This window comes from Cucurbita moschata, unplaced genomic scaffold, assembly GCF_002738365.1.
Source record: "Cucurbita moschata cultivar Rifu unplaced genomic scaffold, Cmos_1.0 Cmo_Scf00040, whole genome shotgun sequence".
Classification (NCBI taxonomy): Eukaryota; Viridiplantae; Streptophyta; class Magnoliopsida; order Cucurbitales; family Cucurbitaceae; genus Cucurbita; species Cucurbita moschata.
In genome coordinates, this window is record NW_019268556.1 from 939,022 (window position 1) to 949,021 (window position 10,000).

General features: G+C 37.7%; 11 non-coding genes across 11 annotated transcripts; all 11 read left to right on the forward strand.

The window, feature by feature from the left end:
* Positions 1-4,690: 4,690 nt before the first annotated feature.
* TRNASTOP-UCA lies at positions 4,691-4,762 on the forward strand. Its single transcript has one exon. It is a non-coding gene; the product is annotated as a tRNA-Sec (tRNA).
* Positions 4,763-5,729: 967 nt separating this feature from the next.
* On the forward strand, positions 5,730-5,801 carry TRNAW-CCA. Its single transcript has one exon. It is a non-coding gene; the product is annotated as a tRNA-Trp (tRNA).
* A 535-nt stretch (positions 5,802-6,336) lies between these two features.
* TRNAG-CCC lies at positions 6,337-6,408 on the forward strand. The gene has a single exon. It is a non-coding gene; the product is annotated as a tRNA-Gly (tRNA).
* Positions 6,409-6,817: 409 nt separating this feature from the next.
* On the forward strand, positions 6,818-6,889 carry TRNAW-CCA. The gene has a single exon. It is a non-coding gene; the product is annotated as a tRNA-Trp (tRNA).
* Positions 6,890-7,458: 569 nt separating this feature from the next.
* Positions 7,459-7,530, forward strand: TRNAW-CCA. Its single transcript has one exon. It is a non-coding gene; the product is annotated as a tRNA-Trp (tRNA).
* A 349-nt stretch (positions 7,531-7,879) lies between these two features.
* Positions 7,880-7,951, forward strand: TRNAW-CCA. The gene has a single exon. It is a non-coding gene; the product is annotated as a tRNA-Trp (tRNA).
* Positions 7,952-8,306: 355 nt separating this feature from the next.
* On the forward strand, positions 8,307-8,378 carry TRNAW-CCA. Its single transcript has one exon. It is a non-coding gene; the product is annotated as a tRNA-Trp (tRNA).
* A 353-nt stretch (positions 8,379-8,731) lies between these two features.
* On the forward strand, positions 8,732-8,803 carry TRNAW-CCA. The gene has a single exon. It is a non-coding gene; the product is annotated as a tRNA-Trp (tRNA).
* A 367-nt stretch (positions 8,804-9,170) lies between these two features.
* On the forward strand, positions 9,171-9,242 carry TRNAW-CCA. Its single transcript has one exon. It is a non-coding gene; the product is annotated as a tRNA-Trp (tRNA).
* Positions 9,243-9,662: 420 nt separating this feature from the next.
* On the forward strand, positions 9,663-9,734 carry TRNAW-CCA. The gene has a single exon. It is a non-coding gene; the product is annotated as a tRNA-Trp (tRNA).
* A 154-nt stretch (positions 9,735-9,888) lies between these two features.
* Positions 9,889-9,960, forward strand: TRNAW-CCA. The gene has a single exon. It is a non-coding gene; the product is annotated as a tRNA-Trp (tRNA).
* The last annotated feature ends 40 nt before the right edge of the window (positions 9,961-10,000 follow it).

Genomic DNA, 10,000 nt, shown 5'->3' on the forward strand with positions numbered 1-10,000 from the left:
CCGGCCGACCCGCGGCTACGAGGAGGCGGGCGCGCGTGGTAGGCGCGCCTGCAGCCTACGACTGGCGCCTTCCCGCGCGCGTGGCCACGCACTCTCAGCGTGCTGCTGGCGCGTGAGCGCGCGTGGAACGGCCAATTTGGCCCGGTTGCTTTCTGTTTGCCTGATTTTTGTCCCGGTTTCAGTTCTAATACTGTTCTTACGTGAATAGGGACCTAATTTAAAGAAATCAGTACTTTTGGACACCTCACGGGCAAAGAAACGCTAGCAAAAAGGGCACACGTCAACTAGGTAAGTCACCACCCGGTATTTAGGAAGAAATACTTGTAGGGTTCGCTTGGATTGTATGTATGCATGTTAGTAATTTTGCCTTAAATTAGCTCTCCATGAATGAGATTAATTAGATGGATTGTTATGATGTGTTGGGTGAATTATCTGAGTGTTGCTTATATGTCTTAAGCTTCCGTTGTACGTATGCATGCGTTTAATTTATGTTAGAATTGTGTATGCCGGGTTTCGGGTGCTTGATGGACGAATTCGCCCCATTGAGCGCGAACTTCGTGCTCTGGGTGCTTGATGGAGGTCATCGCCCCGTTGAGCCGGTATGCCTAGTTTGCATGAATTACATACTATGATGTTAGAAGAAGATTGCATGCACCCTCTGTTAATTGCTAGGGCCCATTTCTATGATAAGATTAGGGAATTTCTCTAAGGAGCGATATGCCGCTCTAGATAGACTTAATTTTCCCCTAGAAACTTAGCGGTTTACCACGGCAAGAAAGTACTTAGGAGGGTTCATAGATTGCTAGCGTGAGAACGATATCTATAGCTTCATGGGAGGACCAAGGGTCCCTAATCAGTTCTTACTGCTCTTAGCCATTTCGCATGGGAAATGTGTCCCCACGTCGTACAGCCCATTAGCTGCATGGGAACGGGTTGGGTTGCGCCCCCCATAGGAGGACTATATGGGCATAGGGGTATTCAGCACACCCCTAGGCTAGATACCATGTAGTCCTAGATAGCCATGTAGAGGTAGCGCCTCATAGAGAGATACCGACCATATCAGCTTGGCATAAGGAACCTCTAGGTGACTAATGAAAGGACGATGAACCGGTGAAACCGAAGGGGCAAGCCCCAAGAGACTAAGGTTAGAACCCGATGTCCTAGAACCGAATTAGGAAACCATGGGGGTTCTGTTAAATTAAGATGCGAAGAGAGCCTACAAGTAGGTGGCTTACTGAGTATAATTTTTATACTCATCTCGTTCTCCTTTATTTTTCTCAGGTGTTCACTGGCTGCTGGTCGAGGTAGAGGAGCGTTTGAGAGCTGTACAGTCACAGAGGGGGTCGTTCCGGAGCGTCAATCCCTTTTCGGTCTTTTAGAGTCTTTTGTATTTCATTTTATATTTGCAGTTTCTTTTGTAATAATTAAGAAACAAAATTTCTCTCTTTTGTTTTAATTCAAAGTATTTTTATCTTTTTACTTTGGTTTTCTTTTCTTTTATTTTCCTTTTGTTTGTCTTCGATTTCGTCTTTTTAGTCACGATGCGGTTTTTCGAAGCTTCGAAAATCAGGTCGTGACATCTTACAAAAGAATGAACCGTTAATTTAATATTTTATGGTACACCGAAATCAACTTGTTGATTCGTTGACAAATCCTCTAAAATTAGAAGCATTTCAGAAGTTGGGTGAAGAACTTGGTGCGCAAGAGTTTTTGTGACTTGAACTAGTTTTTTTACAAAGGAGAATGAGTTCAAGGAAGAGATTGTTGGAAGAATTTGTATATTTAGGTATTTATTTTAACTATTTTCTGTCAAAATCTAACAAATATTTCGTTGACTTCCCTTCTTATACATTTAAAAATTACAAGATTTTATTGTAGGCCGATGAGACTGAAACTCAAGCGTTGAAGAAAGAAAACATGTTCAAAATAGTTGTGAAGAAAAAAAGAAAAGGTCAAAGTCAACCTAGTGGAAGACGAGAATATCGAAGAAGTCTTATTCATGTGTGAAAATCATGCATGAAATTTAGGGTTTTAAGTTAGGTTTGAATTGACTTTTTAAGTTTTTTTTTTTTTTTTAAGAGATTTTATTTTTAAATTCTTTTATTTTAGTGTAATACTTGTGGGTATGAGTTCCGACCTTAAGAGTTCATACACGACTTTTAGTGTAATACTTGGACTTTAAGAGTTCATACACGACTTTTAGTGTAATACTTGTGGGTACGAGTTCGGACTTTAAGAGTTCATACACGACTTCATATTCAACCTCCCCAATTCTAAACTTGCATTTACATTCCTTCTTCTTTTTCCAATAGATTTACGAGTGAGTATCAAAGTTATTAAAGTTTTGAAGGACAAGAACAAACAATAATTGAATGAAGAGAACACATGAACAAACCTTATCCTTTGTCTTGGATGTCTTCCTTTGAAAAAGGGCTTTTGAAGATAGTATCAAACAGCATGCTGACACTGCTCCCTCGCTTTTGAGAAAGAGGTTTGTATATGTGGCTGCTCTGGATGGATGGATGTTCAAAATATCCGAATGATATAGTTGGCTCATGGAACCGGTTCTCGATTTACCGTTATTAAATGTTTCTTTTATCTTAATTTCTTTTTTCTAAAAATTTAAATACTAGATAAAATATTATAAAGGTAGAAACTATTTATGAAATACTAAAAAAAGTATATTTATGTTTGAAAAAACAATAAAAGATAATTATATAATCATGGGATCCGTGGTGCAATGGTAGCATCTGACTCTAGATCAGAAAGTTACGTGTTTGATTCACGTCAGGTTCATTCAATATTCAATGTGCATTGATAGCAAGATCAAAAATTTGTTTTAGTCTTGTCAAGCTGAATTCATTGCTGCATCTTTTATCAGAAGGTTGCGTGTTCGATTCAGTTCATTCAATATTCAATGCGTACTTGATAGCTAGCTCAAAAAATTTGTTTTACTCTGGTCAAGATGAATGCTTTGTTGCATTTTTTTACTAGTCAAGCTGAATTCGAGTTGGAACCCTTAATAGTAATGATAGTTATATAATCATGGGATCCATGGTGCAATAGTAGCGCGTCTAACTCTAGATCATAAGGTTGCGTATTCGATTCACAGTTGGGTTCATTCAATGTACACTTGGTAGCTTGCTCAAAAAATTTGTTTTACTCTAGTCAAGGTGAAATCTTTGTTGCATTTTTTATTAGTCAAGCTGAATTCGAGTTGGAACCCTTGAAAGTAATGATAATTATATAATCATGGGATCCGTGGCGCAATGGTAGCGGGTTTGACTCCAAATCAGATGGTTCCGTGTTTGATTCATGTCATGTTTGTTAGATATTCAATGTGCACTTGATAGCTAGCTCAAAAATTTGATTCTTGTTGAATTCGAGTTGGAATACTTGATAGTAATAATAGTTATTTAATCATGGGATCTGTGGCGCAATGGTAGCGCGTCTGACTCTAGAAGATTAGAAGGTTGCGTGTTTGATTCACGTTGCATTGTCGGGTATGAGCGGTTTTGTTGTAGAATTAATAGTCTTTTTTGGAATAATTACCTGCCAAAAATATCTTTTAATGACAAAAATACTAATTACTTTGGTAGTGGCAATTGGAATCATATTAACTCCCATTTATTTATTATCTATGTTACGCCATATGTTCTATGAATACAAGCTTTTTAATGTTCAAAATTCTTATTATTTTTTATGGTACATGTGGCGCAATGGTAGCGTGTCTGACTCCAGATAAGAAGGTTGCGTGTTTGATTTATGTTGGGTTCATTCAATATTCAATGTGCACTTGATAGCTACCTCAAAAATTTGTTTTACTCTTGTCAAGATGAATTCGATTTACTAGTCAAGTTGAATACGATTTGGACCCTTGATAGTAATGATAGTTATATAATCATGGGATCCATGGTGAATTGGTCACGCGTTTGACTCCAGATCAGAAGGTTGCGTGTTTGATTCACATTGGGTTCATTCAATATTCAATGTGCACTTGATTCTACCTCATAAATTTGTCTTACTATTGTCAAGCTTAGAATATTGCTGCATCTTTTACTAGACAAGATGAATTCAAGTTGCAACCCTTCATAGTAATGATAGTTATATAATCATGAGATCCGTGGGGCAATGGTAGCGCGTCTGACTCCAGATCAAAAGGTTGCGTGGTCGATTTACGTCGGGTTCATTCAATATTTAATGTTCACTTGTTGATAGCTAGCTTAAGCTACATCTTTTACTCGTCAAGCTGAAGGAATCTACTCGTCATCCGTGGCGCAATGGTAGCACGTCTGACTCCAAATAAGAAGATTGAGTGTTGGATTCACGTTAGGTTCATTCAATATTCAATCTACACTTGATATCTACCTCAAACATTTATATTACTATTGTCAAGCTAAAAATATTGCTGCATCTTTTACTAGACAAGCTAAATTCGAGTTGGAATCTTTGATAGTAATGATAGTTATATAATCATGGGATTCGTGGTGCAATGTTAGAGAGTTTGACTCAAGATAAGAAGGTTGCGTGTTCGATTCACGGCGGGCTCATTCAATGTTCAATGTGCATTTGATAACTAGCTAGAAATTTTGTTTTACTCTTGTCAAACTGAATTCATTGCTGCATTTTTTACTAGACAAGATGAATTCGAGTTGGAACCCTTGATAAAAATGATAGTTATATAATCATGGAATTTGTGGCGTAATGGTAGCGCGTCTGACTTCAGATCAGAAGGTTGTGTGTTCGATTCACGTCGGGTTCATTCAATGTTCAATGTGCACTTGTGATAACTAGGTAAAAGTTTTGATAGTAATGTTAGTTATATAATCCCTTATATAATCATGGGATCTGTGGCGCAAGGGTAGTGCGTTTAACTCTAGATCAGAAAGTTGCATGTTCGGTTCACATTGGTCGTGCACTTGTTTAGCTTGCTCAAAAACTTGTTTTACTCTTGTCAAACTTAAAATATTGCTGCATCTTTTACTAGACAAGCTGAATTCGAGTTTGAACCCTTGATAGTAATGATAGTAATATAATCATGGGATCCGTGGTGCAATGGTAGCGCGTCTGACTCCAGATCAGAAGGTTGTGTTCGATTCACGTCGGTTTCATTCAGTGTTGCATCTTTTACTAGTAAAGCTGAATTCATTTTGGAACCATTGATAGTAATGTTAGTTGTATAATCATTGGATTTGTGGCGCAATGGTAGTTCGTCTAACTCTAGATCAGAAAGTTGCATGTTCAATTTACATTGGATTCGTTCAATATTCAACGTGCACTTGTTTAGCTTGCTCAAAAACTTGTTTTACTCTTGTCAAGCTGAAAAATGTTGCTGCATCTTTTACTAAACAAGCTGAATTCGAGTTTGAACCCTTGATAATAATGATAGTTATGTGGCGCAATGGTAGCACGTCTGACTCCAGATCAGAAGGTTGCGTGTTCGATTCACGTTTGGGTTCATTCATTGCTACATCTTTTACTACTCAAGCTGAATTCGTTTTGGAACCATTGATAGTAATGTTAGGTATATAATCATGGGATCTGTGGCGCAATGGTAGTGCGTCTAACTCCATATCAGAAAGTTGCATGTTCAATTCACATTAGGTTCCTTCAATATTCAACGTGCACTTGTTTAGCTTGCTCAAAAACTTATTCTATGCTGCATCTTTTACTAGACAAGCTGAATTCGAGTTGGAACCCTTGATAGTAATGATAGTTATATAATATTGGGATCCGTGGCGCAATGGTAGCGCGTCTGACTCCAGATCAGAAGGTTGCGTGTTCGATTCACGTCGGGTTCATTCAATGTTGAATGTGAATTTTATAAATAGATGGTAGTGCATCTAACTCGAGAGTAAAAGGTTGCATGTTCAATTCGTTGAATGTTCAACGTGCACTTGTTTTGCTAGCTCAAAAACTTGTTTTACACTTGTCAAGCTGAAAATGTTGATGCATCTTTTACTAGACAAGCTGAATTCGAGTTGGAACCCTTGATAGTAATGATAGTTATATAATCTTGGGATCCGTGGCGCAATGGTAGCGCGTCTGACTCCAGATCAAAAGGTTGCGTGTTCGATTCACGTTAGGAATTCATTCATTGTTTACAATTCATTGCTACATCTTTTACTAGTCAAGCTGAATTTGTTCATGGGATTTGTGACGCAATGGTAGTGCATCTAACTCCAGATAAGAAGGTTGCATGTTGTTCTAGAACTTGTTTAGCTAGCTCAAAAACTTGTTTTACTCATGTCAAGCTGAAAATATTGCCGTATCTTTTACTAGACAAGTTGAATTCGAGTTGGAACCCTTGATAGTAATCATAGTTATATATTTTAGGGATTCGTGGCGCAATGGTAGCGCGTTTGATTCCCAATCAAAAGGTTGCGTGTTCGATTTACGTTGGGTTCGTACAATATTCAACGTGCACTTGTTTAGCTTGCTCAAAAACATGTTTTACAATTCTCATGTTTAAAATACTGTTGAATCTTTTACTAGACAAGCTGAATTCGAGTTGGAAACCTTGATATTCTCATGTTTAAAATACTGTTGAATCTTTTACTAGACAAGCTGAATTCGAGTTGGAAACCTTGATAGTGATGATATTAAAATACTGTTGAATCTTTTACTAGACAAGCTGAATTCGAGTTGGAAACCTTGATAGTGATGATAGTTAAATACTGTTGAATCTTTTACTAGACAAGCTGAATTCGAGTTGGAAACCTTGATAGTGATGATAGTTATATAATCTCGGGATCCGTGGCGGACAAGCTGAATTCGAGTTGGAAACCTTGATAGTGATGATAGTTATATAATCTCGGGATCCGTGGCGCAATGGTAGCGTGTCTGACTCCAGATCAGAAGGTTGCGTGTTCGATTCACGTCGGGTTCATTCAATGTTCAATGTGCACTTGTGATAACTAGGTAAAAGTTTTGTTTTACTCTTGTCAATCTGAATTCATTGCTGCATTTTTTACTAGTCAAGCTGAATTCGTTTTGGAACCATTGATATTACTGTTAGTTCTATAATCATGGGATTTGTGGTGAAATGGTAGTGGGTCTAACTCAAGATTAGAAGGTTGCATGTTCGATTCACATTGGGTTCGTACAATATTCAATGTGCACTTGTTTAGCTTGCTCAAAAACATGTTTTACAATTTTCCAGTTTAAAGTACTGTTGCATCTTTTACTAGACAAGCTGAATTCGAGTTGGAAACCTTGATAGTGATGATAGTTATATAATCTCGGGATCTATGGCAAAATGGTAGCACGTCTGACTCCAGATCAGAAGGTTGTGTGTTCGATTCACGTCGGGTTCATTCAATGTTTAATGTGCACTTGTGATAACTAGGTAAAAGTTTTGTTTTACTCTTGTCAATCTGAATTCATTGCTGCATCTTTTACTAGACTAGCTGAATTCAAGTTGGAAACTTTGATAGTGATGATAGTTATATAATCTTGGGATCCGTGGCGCAATGGTAGCGCGTCTGACTCCAGATCAGAAGGTTGCGTGTTCGATTCACGTTGGGTTCATTCAATGTGCACTTGTGATAACTAGGTAAAAGTTTTGTTTTACTCTTGTCAATCTGAATTCATTGCTGCATCTTTTACTAGTCAAGCTGAATTCGTTTTGGAACCATTGATAGTACTGTTAGTTATATAATCATGGGATGTGTTGCGCAATGGTAGTGCGTCTAACTCCAGATTAGAAGGTTGCATGTTCGATTCACATAGGATTTGTACAATATTCAACTTGCACTTGTTTAGCTTTCTCAGAAACATGTTTTACCATTTGTCAAACTGAACATACTACTGCATCTTTTACTAGACCAGCTGAATTCGAGTTGGAAACTTTGATAGTGATGATAGTTATATAATCTTGGGATCTATGGCACAATGGTAGCGCGTCTGACTCCAGATCAGAAGGTTGCGTGTTCGATTCACGTCGGGTTCATTCATTGTTCAATGTGCACTTGATGATAACTAGGTAAAAAATTTGTTTTACTCTTGTCAATTTGAATTCATTGCTGCATCTTTTACTAGTCAAGCTGAATTCATTTTGGAACCATTGATAGTACTGTTAGTTATATAATCATGGGATCTGTGGCGAAATGGTAGTGGGTCTAACTCCAGATTAGAAGGTTGCATGTTCGATTCACATTGGGTTCGTATAATATTCAACGGGCACTTGTTTAGCTTGCTCAAAAACATGTCTTACAAATGTCAAGTTTAAAATACTGCTGCATCTTTTACTAGACAAGCTTAATAGAGTTGGAAACCTTGATAGTGATGATAGTTATGTAATCTTGGGATCCGTGGCGCAATGGTAGCGTGTCTAACTCCAGATTAAAAGGTTGCGTGTTTGATTCACGTCGGGTTCATTCAATGTTCATTGTGCACTTGATAACTAGGTACAAATTTTGTTTTACTCTTGTCAATCTGAATTCGTTTTGGAACCATTGATATTACTATTAGTTATATAATCATGGGATCTGTGGCGAAATGGTAGTGGATCTAACTCCAGATTAGAAGGTTGCATGTTTGATTCACACTCCAGATTAGAAGGTTGCATGTTTGATTCACATTGGGTTCGTACAATATTCAACGTGCACTTGTTTAGCTTGCTCAAAAACATGTTTTACAATTCTCATGTTTAAAATACGGTTGAATCTTTTACTAGACAAGCTGAATTCGAGTTGGAAACCTTGATAGTGATGATAGTTATATAATCTCGGGATTCGTGGCGCAATGGTAGCGCGTCTGACTCCAGATCAGAAGGTTGCGTGTTCGATTCACGTCGGGTTCATTCAATGTTCAATGTGCACTTGTGATAACTAGGTAAAAGTTTTGTTTTACTCTTTTGTTTTACTCTTGTCAATCTGAATTCATTGCTGCATCTTTTACTAGTCAAGCTGAATTCGTTTTGGAACCATTGATAGTACTGTTAGTTATATAATCATGGGATCTGTGGCGAAATGGTAGTGGGTCTAACTCCAGATTAGAAGGTTGCATGTTCGATTCACATTGGGTTCGTATAATATTCAACGGGCACTTGTTTAGCTTGCTCAAAAACATGTCTTACAAATGTCAAGTTTAAAATACTGCTGCATCTTTTACTAGACAAGCTTAATAGAGTTGGAAACCTTGATAGTGATGATAGTTATGTAATCTTGGGATCCGTGGCGCAATGGTAGCGTGTCTAACTCCAGATTAAAAGGTTGCGTGTTTGATTCACGTCGGGTTCATTCAATGTTCATTGTGCACTTGATAACTAGGTACAAATTTTGTTTTACTCTTGTCAATCTGAATTCGTTTTGGAACCATTGATATTACTATTAGTTATATAATCATGGGATCTGTGGCGAAATGGTAGTGGATCTAACTCCAGATTAGAAGGTTGCATGTTTGATTCACACTCCAGATTAGAAGGTTGCATGTTTGATTCACATTGGGTTCGTACAATATTCAACGTGCACTTGTTTAGCTTGCTCAAAAACATGTTTTACAATTCTCATGTTTAAAATACCAATATTCAACGTGCACTTGTTTAGCTTGCTCAAAAACATGTTTTACAATTCTCATGTTTAAAATACGGTTGAATCTTTTACTAGACAAGCTGAATTCGAGTTGGAAACCTTGATAGTGATGATAGTTATATAATCTCGGGATTCGTGGCGCAATGGTAGCGCGTCTGACTCCAGATCAGAAGGTTGCGTGTTCGATTCACGTCGGGTTCATTCAATGTTCAATGTGCACTTGTGATAACTAGGTAAAAGTTTTGTTTTACTCTTTTGTTTTACTCTTGTCAATCTGAATTCATTGCTGCATCTTTTACTAGACAAGCTGAATAGAGTTGGAAACCTTGATAGTGATGATAGTTATATAATCTTGGGATCCGTGGCGCAATGGTAGCGCGTCTGACTCCAGATCAGAAGGTTGCGTGTTCGATTCACGTCGGGTTCATTCAATGTTCAATGTGCACTTGTGATAACTAGGTAAAAGT